Source organism: Centruroides sculpturatus, unplaced genomic scaffold (genome assembly GCF_000671375.1).
Source record: "Centruroides sculpturatus isolate CEXI.00-Female unplaced genomic scaffold, Cexi_2.0 scaffold842, whole genome shotgun sequence".
NCBI lineage: Eukaryota > Metazoa > Arthropoda > Arachnida > Scorpiones > Buthidae > Centruroides > Centruroides sculpturatus.
In genome coordinates, this window is record NW_019385320.1 from 322476 (window position 1) to 335360 (window position 12885).

Genomic DNA, 12885 nt, shown 5'->3' on the forward strand with positions numbered 1-12885 from the left:
TCACGTTGCATATAAGTTTGCCACGCCCGTTATCGATCAATTTTTACTGAAAATTACATATAGAACCTACCGATTGTTTTTTTAAAACGAAGTTAAATAACTAGAGGCAATTGTTTAATAATCACTACAAACCTATGAATCTCTTGGCGAGTGGATAACCTTCAGATATATTTATTACGTTATTAGCTAAGAGGAGAAAGGATGAAGAAATAAAAGACAATATTTACAGTGTAATAGTTCATCTGGAAGTGATTTAGATTAAACAGAGGACAGCAAATATCAGTTCATTAACGGTTAGAATTTATTGTGGGGAGTGCTCGGTATTGATAAAATAAACAAAATTACTTATCAAACACTTGGCTTGTTTTCTTACAGGGGGGATCCAACCGCCATTAAATGCCCAACGATTTCGATATAACGAAAATAAACTGTTAGTTGACACAAGTGGATATTTGGTGATAACGTCTGGTGGTGTTTTCATTGTGTTTAAGATCCTGTACACGAAGCGTGTTCGATCTTTGATTAAAACATCTTCCTACTCATCCAACAAAACTTGGAGGTTGGGGAAAATAACAGGATAAACTTCTAAAGGTCTTATAAATACATTTACGAGGCTTTAGAGTGGTGTTCTAAGGAGTTACGTACTGTCTCTTAAAATTCTATCGTCTCTTTTTTAAAAAAAATGAATCAAACATACGAAAGATTTTCGATATTCTTGTTCCTTCGACAGCTACCAATCCATCTAACAACAATACGTATCAATCAATTGAACCAATAAGAAATTTCGAGTGTTTCCATCTTACCTTTTTCCCAGATAAAGATTGTATCTGGGATATAATCGAGTTATCTGGGATAGAAGATTGATAAGACATTATTAAAAATTTCTATCGGTTGGTCTAATATTTTTATTTATTATATATAAAGACAGTTTGACGTCGAAATGAAAGATAGAAGATTTGAAAAAAAAACAAAACAAATTAAATTTATCGAAACAAATATAGGTTTGAAGGGAGATGATAATGGAAAAAATCAGTTATCATACGAGAAAGTTTTATCGAACAAAGAGAAATGGTACTAAACGAAAAGCAATTGTTGCTCTCGGAAGTGTTTCCGATGACGTTCAACTTCCATTCACCATTTTTTTTTTCTCTCTCTCTTATTGTTATCCCGACGAAAGAACAAAACTAGTCATCCATAAAACTGGAGGATAGATAGATCATTGAAGATTGGACTGGAGAACGGATATTGCAGATGAGAACTATGAAAAAAAAAAGTAAAAATAAAACCTCCCCTAACCGTGCCGAAAATTTTATTTACTGGCAACGCAAATAATGATAATACTAATGTTTTCCTTCTCGGAAACCTCCCCCCTAAAAGAAGTTAATGGGTTTTGGGATTTCCATTCGGTTCGGTTATTTTTGGAATCCTTGAACGAAGCTAACAGAGCGAGTGAGTGGTCAGACCTTGAAACTGACGATTCTAAATTTGACTACTTTCCTTTCTCCCCCCCCATTCGTGTTGCTTTCTTCGCCAAATCGATTCAGAATATTCTTAGTTTTATTGTTAAACTGTCAACGCGCTGCTTAGAATTTAGTGCATCAATAAATGTAATTGAATCTCGAATCTCTGCACGCCTCCGTGTTCCAGGATTATATAGGAATTAACTAAGCTGTGGATTTTTTTTTATACTTTCCCGTAATCTAAATAAATACTGGAAGGATACTTGTACATTATCCTCCCACTATTAAGGCATAAAAATGAAAGCGAGAATCTCAAAGTATATCAATGACTTACAAACTAGGACTGCAAAAACTCCAGGGAGGAGCACTTATACATGTCCATACCCTCGAATTACACTCGTACCCCTACTCATAAACACACACTACTGTGTTTAATATCTTATGTCCTCCCTAAACTGCGACCTTACAATCTTTTCATTACGTATACAAAAACCTCGTTAATCAATTTTAATTGCGTTTTCAGTGAGAATTTCCTCCCTTCGATCCTATATATACAGTATATATACTACACCCCTAGAAAAGAAGGCTAATTTATCCTTTTCTTTTTAATCGGTCGCGGCGTTTATACAAATTTGTCACGTAATAAATCCAGTTTATCACTAAAATCTCGACGTTGAATTCTCCAGCGAGATACAAACAAGAAAAGTTAGTCTCTCGCCGGAAACAACCCCACCCCCCTCTCCTTCCCTTTTTCTTTTTAAACAAGACTTTGATAAATACAAACGTAATCAACACGTCACCGTCGTATTTGATGTAATTTCGTCTGGATCCAACATCTTGTTGCCGTTCATTTACTAAGACATAAATCATCTCGTGCCACCTTCCTCTCCACTTCCATAAACACGAGAATGCAACATTAGTGCGTGCACGCGTGCATGTGTCGACGACGTTGACAGAGTAGTTTGAAACGTGAGGCAAAGAATGACAGTTTCCGAACATTTTCTACTGCTTTTTTTTCCTCCTCTCACCCCTCTACACGAATCTTGGGAGATTTTTACTTACAAAATTAAATTTCAAGTAAAGATTTTTCCATTACTATTATTATTATTATAAGGTATACTCCTTAATACATTATCTAACCAAATCCAGGCTTTATAAATAGAGATTCCGAGGGTGTTAACGCTTTGTTAAGTCTGTTAATGTAATTTGTATCAATTAATAATTTAATAAGCGCTATGTTAAGTTGCAAAATAGTGACGATAAATTATCTTCTTGTGGAAATTCGTGTTTCGATTACGGCCAGACAGATTACCGAAGTGTGATAAAAGTTGGCGTAGAATCTTTAGAAACAAAAAAGATTATTAAGAAAATTAAATTTTCAGTATAATTTCGGGATAATTTTTAATGAGGAACAACGAAGAAGAGTAATAAAAATTGAGGAAAAAAAAACCAGTCGTAAAATTTTGGGATGTTGCTGGAAAGATAGGCAAAAATGTGAGGTAAATCTTAAGAAAAATATTAATGCCACAGCCTTAAACAGGCGATAACATGTAAAATACTATAAAAAATGTACGTTACAAATACAAATACGAGCCATAAAACGTGAAGGCCAGGCGAAAAGAAGGTACTACCAGGGTACAGATTCCGCATAAAAAAAATATGCCACGGAGTACAAATTGCGTGTAAAAGTAAATAATGCCACAAAAATTATAAAGCTACAACGTGGGCCATAAAAATAAATATACGAGCAACTAAAGTAATAATCTGCAAAGTTACTAGAATCAGAAAATGTAAGTAGCAAAATGCGGAGAGCAATAATTTGGCCACAAGCAAAAGAAAAAAATTGAGATATAAAATTGACAGAAAGCAAAACCGCGAAGACGATAAGTTTTTTCCGCAATAAATCACGACGACAATAAGCAAGTTGCATTAAAAATTCTGAATGAGAAAGTTGAGAATTTCACGCAATAAAAACTTCAACAAAAAATACTTTATATATATATATATATATATAACGTTTAGAAGTAGGTCGATCGTTTATACGTAAGTACAACAAAAACAGAAAAAAACTTTGGGTGGATGAAAGTACTTAAAAATCATAAAAATTCGAGGCAAAAAAAAATTAAGATAAAAATCAGTACGTACTTAAATACAAAGTGAAATTCAAAAATAACACCCTCGAGATTTCGTACCGGAGGGAGGAAAGTGGCGAGAAGAAATTCTTTGACGAGAATATAATCAAACTAACAAAGAAAGGACATTTTTTATGCAATATTATGGATGCATTTCGCAAAGAAAACGGCAGATGTCGATGGAAGAAACAGGAAAAAGAGAGAGAGAGAGAGGGGGGGGAAAAATTAATACGTTGGTCCCAGAAGGAGTTTCGTGCCATTGGCTACACGCGTGTCGAGAATGTTGACCTCTGCCAACATGTTTCAATTTATACGCCACAGACGTACCTTCGAAAGAAAATATATTACACTACAGAAATTTCGATCCATTATTTTCGCAAAACTTTCTCAAAATGTAATACTAAATAAATGCAAGTTTTCTTTTTTTTTTAAAAAAGAGGGTTTTTAGAAGTGTTCTTTTCCTCAACCTAAGCCGACATTAGCCTCGAGTTTTTAGATACGCATAACCCGAGTAAAACTACTTTTCTAGGTAAAGTGAGCGCGCCTAGACTTATAAAAGGGGATAAAATTCCCAAAGTTATTCGACCGAAAATCACCCCGAGTTTGCATAAAAGGGGCAAAAATATCTCCGAACCAATCTAAGAAGGGGTGATAGTAGGGGAAAGAAAAAAAAAAGAGAGGGAAGATATTGCTGAAAAAGAGGGGAGAGCGAGGGGAAAATTGACGCAGTTTATGCTGGATAAGGCACCTTATCTCGTGAATGTCAAGCTAGAGGCTGGCTTTTTCCCCCTCCTATATTCAGACATACCACCAGCACCAGAGAGAGACATTAATGCTAATGGACTTCTTTCGTGATAAAAACCGGACGAGCTCAATTTTTATGGCAATCAGAGTGGGCAAAAGATGAGTCTCTTGTAGAGAAGCAATCGTGTCTACTCGGCCTGCCTGTCGACGTTAGATAAACTTTTCGTGGGACTAAGGTGAAAGTATATCGACTGCTTTTCACGCCCGATAAGTCTGAGATAAATCTAAGATATAATATATATATATATATATAAATTCCGCTTAAAATAACACCGTATAAAGCAGCTGTAAAATGTAATAATATATAGAGACTAACAAAGGAAAAACAAATCCACGTAAATTAAGAGTACGAAGTACTGAAAATAAAGAGGATATTTCCTTCGCTTCTCGTGTGGATTATGTGCCGAATTTATTCTTTTTTTATAAACTAAAATAACTCATATTTTCTAGATTTGTTTAATTTTAACTTCGGGGTACAAAAAACATCCCGAAAACGATAAAATATAACTCATATCCTGTATATCCCCCTAAGGAAAGTTTCATATTTTAGTATCTCTCTTATAACTGAAGGAAAATATTTTAAATAAATTATATGCTTCTCGTCCGTATAGGCCTATATTAAAATATATATATATATATATTTTTTTCTTTTTTTTTTTTAATTTATTTTTAAGTTTAATTTCCTGCATCCAGGATTGCTTCTTCCTCCCGGCGCATCATATCTAGAAACGATGCTTCGCATCCGCACGTATCTTAAGAGCAATTAATCGTAAACTAATGCATCCCAGTAGTGCTGTTGGCAAATGCTATTATACTCAATTAGCAACACGGTAACTTTAAAGTATTTCGAAGGCAATGAGCTAATTCCAAAAATTTCCTATCGCTTCTCCAACCATCAAATGATACCTTAACGATAACAGATTAATAAAGCTAAAATCTAAAAAAATAAATCACTTCCTGTCGTTACGGAGCTAAAAATACAACTAAATAGTTATTTATAATGCGCATAAACGGGTTAAAATAATATTTTAAAAAAAAGAAATGAAGAATGTTGCAGTGTCCCAAACCAGATCCTCCCCAGACAACTGTGTATATATATATATAGACATGTACGCCTTTGGAAGGTTATGAAAGACAAAAATATGAAAAGCCAGTATATCAGGTGGTGGTTATTGGTCTGTTGGAGCCCACACCTGTAGAATTTTACAAGAATAAAATCACGTTCCATCTTTGGAATGCAATAAAGGAAATAGGAGTTCCTCTTCACATATAATGATGGCCTTTGACGTCATCGTCCTTCTCTTCGATAGGAATGGAGAAGATGGTTTTATTTACCGTTTCGGAAAGCCCGAAAAGAGAAGAATATTGAGTTTTAAATACAAAACTATTTGACCTTCCTTATATAAAACTTATTAGTTGTCTTGTTAAACTTATGTAAGCAACACCAACACGTCAAGGTCGGTGGAATTTCAATTATAATGGAACTTTGTATGCCGATGCAACTTTCGTAATAGCAAAATTTAATTTTTTTTACTTCGTTTTTCTTAATTTTAGAATAGTTTTAGACAAATCCAACGTGAAAGTCTTTAATTTTTTTTTCGTAAATTATATAAGGATATAGGAGTCTGTCAGTCAGTCACAAAGAGCTCCACCCGTCTACGAAAGTTAAAAGCATATATAACTATAAGTAAATCAATAAAAACAACAAACATTTCGCCACTTATCAAAAAGTAACTTTATACGAACTTTTTATATAAAAAAGATTAAATTTTAGGGCCCATCTATATCCGGAACGTGAGCCAAATGGTCCTGCTGATCCCCCTTGTATCTACACCCGTAAATTATATAATTTTCGACAAACAGAAAACGTGGAAAGATTTCGTATCGGCTGCACATTTCCACTCCATAAACGGGAACGATTTCTTATTAGATTCGAATGCCGCCGAAATAATATTTCGTACAAACACTGAAGTCCAAAAGACAGCTGTCTGTAGCAGCTGTACACGAGAACGGAATGACATGTAAATGTTTCGGGTTCATCTCAGTAAAAAAAAAAAAAACGGATAATGGAAAACGATGAAGGAAGGAAAAAAATAAACAAAAACACAGTTCTCTGTGATGGATGAAGAACATGGTCTGTAAATATTTAGATTTAAAGGGAAAAAATTATTATTTTTTTTTACCATCTCGAATCTCACATTTTCGGTTTGTATGTCTTTATAAATGATTCAACTCCCGGAATTTCGATTATATTCTTTCTTTTTTTATTTATCCTCCCGCCTAAATCGTTACTTTTCTAAACAAAAAGCTGCCTTGTTCCGTTTCTGCATTCATCAATATGATAAGAGAATCACTATCAATTGTAAAACTTCATATAAAAATGTTTTCCCGACGTTCTAAACTTCGGAATAAAATAGTAATAAATTCTTACAGAAACAAAAACATTGCAAAAATAAACAATTACTGCCCTTTAACGATGATATAACGTCGCGCGTAGCTTAAAGTAAACAATAGCAAAAGATATTCATAAATTATAACTTTCTAAGAGACATTAATAATTTACTAGATTTATCTCCATGATTAATGAATGTTTTCAAACGTAAATGAATGCTTTATTTAAATTTCCTTAACACAGTGAATTATTCTACGGAACTATAATGTCGTAAAAATGCAAAAAAAATACACAAAAAAAGTATTTTTTTATGGGTACAATTCGGGAGAGAATTTAGTAAACAACTTGGAGAAAAAAAGAAATCATCTATTTGTGATTCTTCAGATCTTCGGATATATTTCCTGCTTGAGAGAAAGGAAAACTAAAGTTTTCTTCTATCCTTTACCAAAATTAAATGACCCACCGGAAATAAATTGTTCGTCGAGCGATAACTTGGATTGTGAAAGCGATAAAAAAAATAGCCAAACACTCAAATATATGGCGATTTGTACCTGTTATCTTTCTTCCTTATCATTGTCAAAATAAACTGGCGATAAGGGATGTATCTAGAGATCATTTTTACCATCTTATTATTTTTATTAGAAAATCTCGCTAAATATATTCGTTTTATTAAAGTCGTAGATCCCTATAATATTCTAGAGAACTTCTGTACGTAAAAACACACACACAGAAGTTCGCTAGAATATATTTTATCTGGGTAAATTCTATCAAAAACCCATTGAAATACTCAAATATTTAACTTGAATCCTTTTTATTTTTTTGGTGAGATCGATAATCGGAAGAAAAAGGAAGTTGGAAAATAAAATATTTTTATTGCTCGGAGAAAATTTTTTTCTCTAATAATTTCATTTTTATAAATTCAATAATTTTTTTTTACATTAACTACACTCCATCGTTAAAAAGAATTTACCTCGTTCAGAAGTAAATAACTGTTCCTGTAACTGAAATGGGACGAATTGCGAGGAAATCCTAACAATCAGGAAGAGTGAAAGGCCGCTGGAAATAAGATTTACATTAAAATAGAACAAGAAAGAGGAAGGGAGATAGGTTACATCATTATTACCTTCCGTAAGGAACGAGAGAGAAAAAGGATAGAAGAGATGAGACGAAGAAAATTCGCAATTTCTCGACAATTTGATTGACCCCCCCCGGTTGCAGGGGAGGAGTTGTAACAACACAGATAAGGGGACTAGAATCTATTTGATTACATTCCTGACAGTATCTGGAGAATTCGAGATTTCGACTCACGTCTGAGTTATTTGCGTTGTACGGTTGCACCACACTCCTGTCGAGACACACGAGGTTCTGACATTATGGAAATGAAGACAGAGAGAAGAGAACTCTTCTCTCTTTTTTATTTTCCAGACTTCATATTCCTTTCGATAGGAGAGAGAAATATTCCTTTTTCCAGCATTATTTTTCAACCGACCTTAACGTGGATCGATTCTTCTCAAATATGATAGTTTCATACGATATATCAACTAAAGAATTTCAAGAAGTAATATTTCAAAATACTATCCTTTCAAAACTTCTCCGCCTTATAAAAATTATATAGGGATTTGGTTAGGAGTGCTTTTTTTTTCGTTTTAAATTGAGTTAAAATTCCTGTTAAGCATGTTTAATGGACATATTTTTTGGAGAGATAAATCGATAAGACAATAAGAATAGGATTTCGACACTACAAAACGATAAACTTTTGGTCCTTTAATAAATTTTAGAGTGAATAAAGATCTAAATTGTGTATTTAAATTGTTTAAAATAAAAATAGCTACGAAATTATTCCAGTGACACGTGTCTAAAATCGTCTATTTACAACAAAAGAAAAGCATTTATTTCATAACCACGAGGCAAAAATATATCAATTTCAACTGAAAAAAAAACTGTCGGTTTCAACAAAGAAAAAAAAAGGGCGATAAAACAATCAATTTCTCGACCACGTGGCTTTAAAAAAATTATCAATTTCATTTAAAAATACAGAAGAAAACAAAAATCGTTTATTTCAACAATAGAAAACAAAACAAAAAAAAAAATCATCAATTTCATAAAACATGTGGCGAAAGTTGTTTATTTCATTGACTCAGAAAATAATAATTGTCACAGAATTTTCTAAAAGAATAAAAACAAATTTATACTACTCGATTAATTTTCGTTAAGACAACAATTTAAGTTTTAACAATAAAAAAAAAAACATTTTTAATTCAGTAAACATTAAAAAGACACGTGCTAGACAGAGCAATTTACAATTTAAATCACTTAGATTTATACTGAATTAACAAAACAGAAAAATAACAACAAACAATAAGAAATTTATCACAAGGCCCGCTTATTTTTAATTGCATCCAACCGAAAAATAAAAAATTATGTTGACAAAAATCGATAAGTAGTGAAATACAGCTTTAAATTATATTAATATATTTAAAAGAAGAGTAATAAAAAATATCATCGTCTCGAAGAGAATTTATTTTAAAATTCCAGCAACGAGTTGCTTAACTTTCCCGGAAACATTTGGTGGCGCCATCTGTTATTAAAAGTTTTTTAAACAAAATATCATATTTTTAACTATTACAAAATGTCAAAAAGATTAATTTTGAGGGTAGGGATGAGTTTTATATATTTAAAAAATAATTTATATACTAATAACGAGTAAAATCGTCATTAAGTGTGTTACGCGCTACTCCCTTTATCTTCCCAACCCATTGACATTTAATCACCAAAATTTAATCGCATCAATCCCCCTAATAAACAAACCTATGTGAAAAATTTCAGAGATTTTCGACAAAAATCACAAGAGTTATTAAGCTTCAAACATGCACACACTACTAACTTCAATACAAACAGAAATTACCCCCGAATTTTTTTTGTATTTCTCGCAGTTTCAAGGTTCCTCAGTCCAAAAATGTAAAAATATTGTATGGGTCATTTTTTTGACCGATCGTTATGCTTTCCCTCTGTTATATATAACGGCCTGGAAAAAAAAAAAAAAAAAAAATTGAAAAGAACTAAAAAAGCAAGCAAATAAATTCGCCTGGCGATTTTTCAATATTGGATACGCAATGCCGTGATAGCAGTCTGTGTTTGGTACGCAGCGATATTGAATCACTAGGGTAACTAGTATACAAGGCCACACCCGTCAGCGTATAGAGCAACGTAGAGGGTCGAAAAGTCTAAAAAAAAATGCATTAATCTATTCCTGAATTTTTACAGGAACGTAACTTAAGTTTTTAATATTAAACCACTTTGATACAACTTCAAAAAAGTGCCAGCTTTAAAGTACACTTCAATGGTTAAATATTGTATACAACACAGATAACATTTGATCTCTACATTCATCCATTAGATTACACGTACTGTTACCTTATATATAAAGCGTGTATGTAAAATAGACGACACTCAATTTAAGAGGTAAAGGCATGTAGAATGATATACAAGACACAGAGATACAATTTAATCAAGCCATTAATTCGTACTAACATTCGTAAGGTTATATATATGGTAAACTTAGCAAATGAATGGCTCGAGAATAAATTGTGGGTGTATTTCTGTATCCTAATTTACATATTTTCACGCATTAAAACGTGTATAAAATATTATAAAGTGATTTAATTTATGTGAAGATGCGTCATATAATTAATTCAATAATATTTTATACTCTATCTTGTATACAGTTTAATCTATAATACCTCATTTTAAGGTTAAACAAGACGTGATAATATAGCCTATATACACATTAAACTTGGTGTAAAATAAGCTTCAAAAATGCAGGATAGAAGCGTGTATGCATTAAATTTCTCGATTTATAAACTATGCCCTCTTTACGGACATGTTAATTATCAATCTTATCAAAATCGACTTAATTTATGTATTTGCATCTAATCACCATTGTAGATATTATAAATTAGAATATTTGAAATTTTAAACAAGGAATTAATATTTCAAATAAATTAAGAATCGTAGTTAATGAGTTTTATAAATATTTTAACGGATAAAATGCTATTCGTGTTTGTAGCAGGCAGGAAATTAATCAGAGTTATACGTGTAGAGAGGGACACAGACAACGTAAATTGCTTGATATTTTTGTGTTCGTCGCTTTTAATTTTTTATAAAATTGTGTTTTTATTATAAAGAATTCTTGAAATTTTCAGGTTAGGCAAGAGAATATCAATTATACAAACCGAATTTTTTTTTTTTAATAAAAATAGTAAGAAACGTCACAAAAAAATATGTTCTCAGCAGAAATAAAAACGATGAAAAATCAAAATTTGAAGAATTTCCTATTGAAATTTGAAAGAAAGTTTCGTCCAAAACTTGCAAAGTCATCCGACGAAGGAAAATTTGTATAAATTCAAATGATTCACAACTCGAGTTACGAACAAGAGAAGTTTATACAAACTGACGTACCACACCGATTCTAGACAAAATATTAACGATTCTTCCACGTTAAAATAAATAAAAATAATTTACAGAAGTACTAAGAATATTTCTATTAAAATAAAAACAAAAAACAGGAGGAGAATCGAACAGATATTTTATAAGAAGAAGAAGAAAAAAATAAAATAAAACAATGTGAAATCTCACAGGTGCAGGAAATCACGCCAGCTTTATCAGATTACACATACAAGATGCTGTCTGGACTGGAATCTGAACTGTTACAATACACAACGAGTAATATATCTCTTGTGTCTGATGTCAATGCCGAAAAATGTTAGGACAACCGAGCAAAAATTGCGATATTGAAGGGGGGGATTACTCTTAAGATAAAGTCCTGTTATAAATTGTTCAGTTAATTTCTGTAGCACCAAAATAATGCGACTACACCCAAGCCCCCTTTTTTTGTTCCGAACACCCCATTTGATTATTTCGTGAGTGAAGACCACACACCGACTTCGATTGGTAATGCTTAACTGTAGAAAAGCAATTATTATTTTACATAATGCTGATTAATGAAGCGATTAAATCGGTTATTTCGTGTAAAAATGTTGGTTATATTACTTTTAATGCCGAGAAATTATCCAATTACGTCGGACGGAAGCAGTTCGTGTTAATTCGTCGTCCTGCACGAGAGTCCGGGTTCGATTCCAGTCATAGTCCCTTTTAGAAAGGCTTGTCTGGATGAAAGTATTTTATCGCTTTGCGTGTGTTTTTGTATCGGTGTGTATAAATTATTAACATCTGTGTGCCATACTGACTTTTATCGCCGTGTTAAGCAGGCGAGAAACATTGATTTAACGCATTAGTGGGAGTGTCGGGGTTTAATTCCCACTTAATTTTTTTTTTGTGAATGGTTTACAATGAAAGGTTTTTATCTAATGCATTAAATATGTACACACATCTAAGTATAAATTAAACTAGAATCAGTGCCCTGTGTCATTTGTGGGAGACGTTAAACGGAAAATTCATAATATTGCATAAGGATCCGGGTTCGGTTTCATTACTTAAACTATTGAAATTTTTGCAGTAATGTTTATTTTTAATGAAAACTTTACATTAATTTGTTTCTTTAAAGGTATTTTTGTCAATTTATTCGCTAAAACATCATTTCTGGAGTCATTATACTAATTTTTTCATTGAGAAAACACATTTTTAAACTTTAATGGGCTTTTTTTTTAGTAGATTATTACTGATAAAATGACAACAATCGAAGTAAAACAGGGATTAGAGTTCAAGAGAGAGCTTCTTAAATTAAGTTTCGAGATAAATATAGTGAAGAGAATAAGCGGAATTATAAGATAAGATACAGATAATGGACACGAACGAAGCGAGGAGCATCTTAACTTCTTTCATCCGATGAAAACAAATGGCTGCCATAGATAAAAGGACGAAGCTTTTATATAAGTATGATTATACCTGAGATAAGGTTGACAGGCGATAAATATGTATCTTAACTTTTATACTGTCTTCGATTTTTGGCTAAATTATAAACAATGAAAATGCTGCTTTTGTTTTGCTAAATGATATCTGCCTAGATCCAGGAGAAAGGATAAGATGGAGCGATTTTCTAAACTGGCTTCGGGCTTTAATAATTCTATAGAAATTTAAG

The 12885-nt window shown here is 32.3% G+C and overlaps 1 protein-coding gene across 2 annotated transcripts in view; it reads right to left on the reverse strand.

Moving 5' to 3' along the window:
* LOC111637608 (amyloid-beta-like protein) overlaps window positions 1-12885 on the reverse strand; it is a 92804-nt gene that overhangs the window by 41402 nt on the left and 38517 nt on the right. The window lies entirely within an intron of this gene.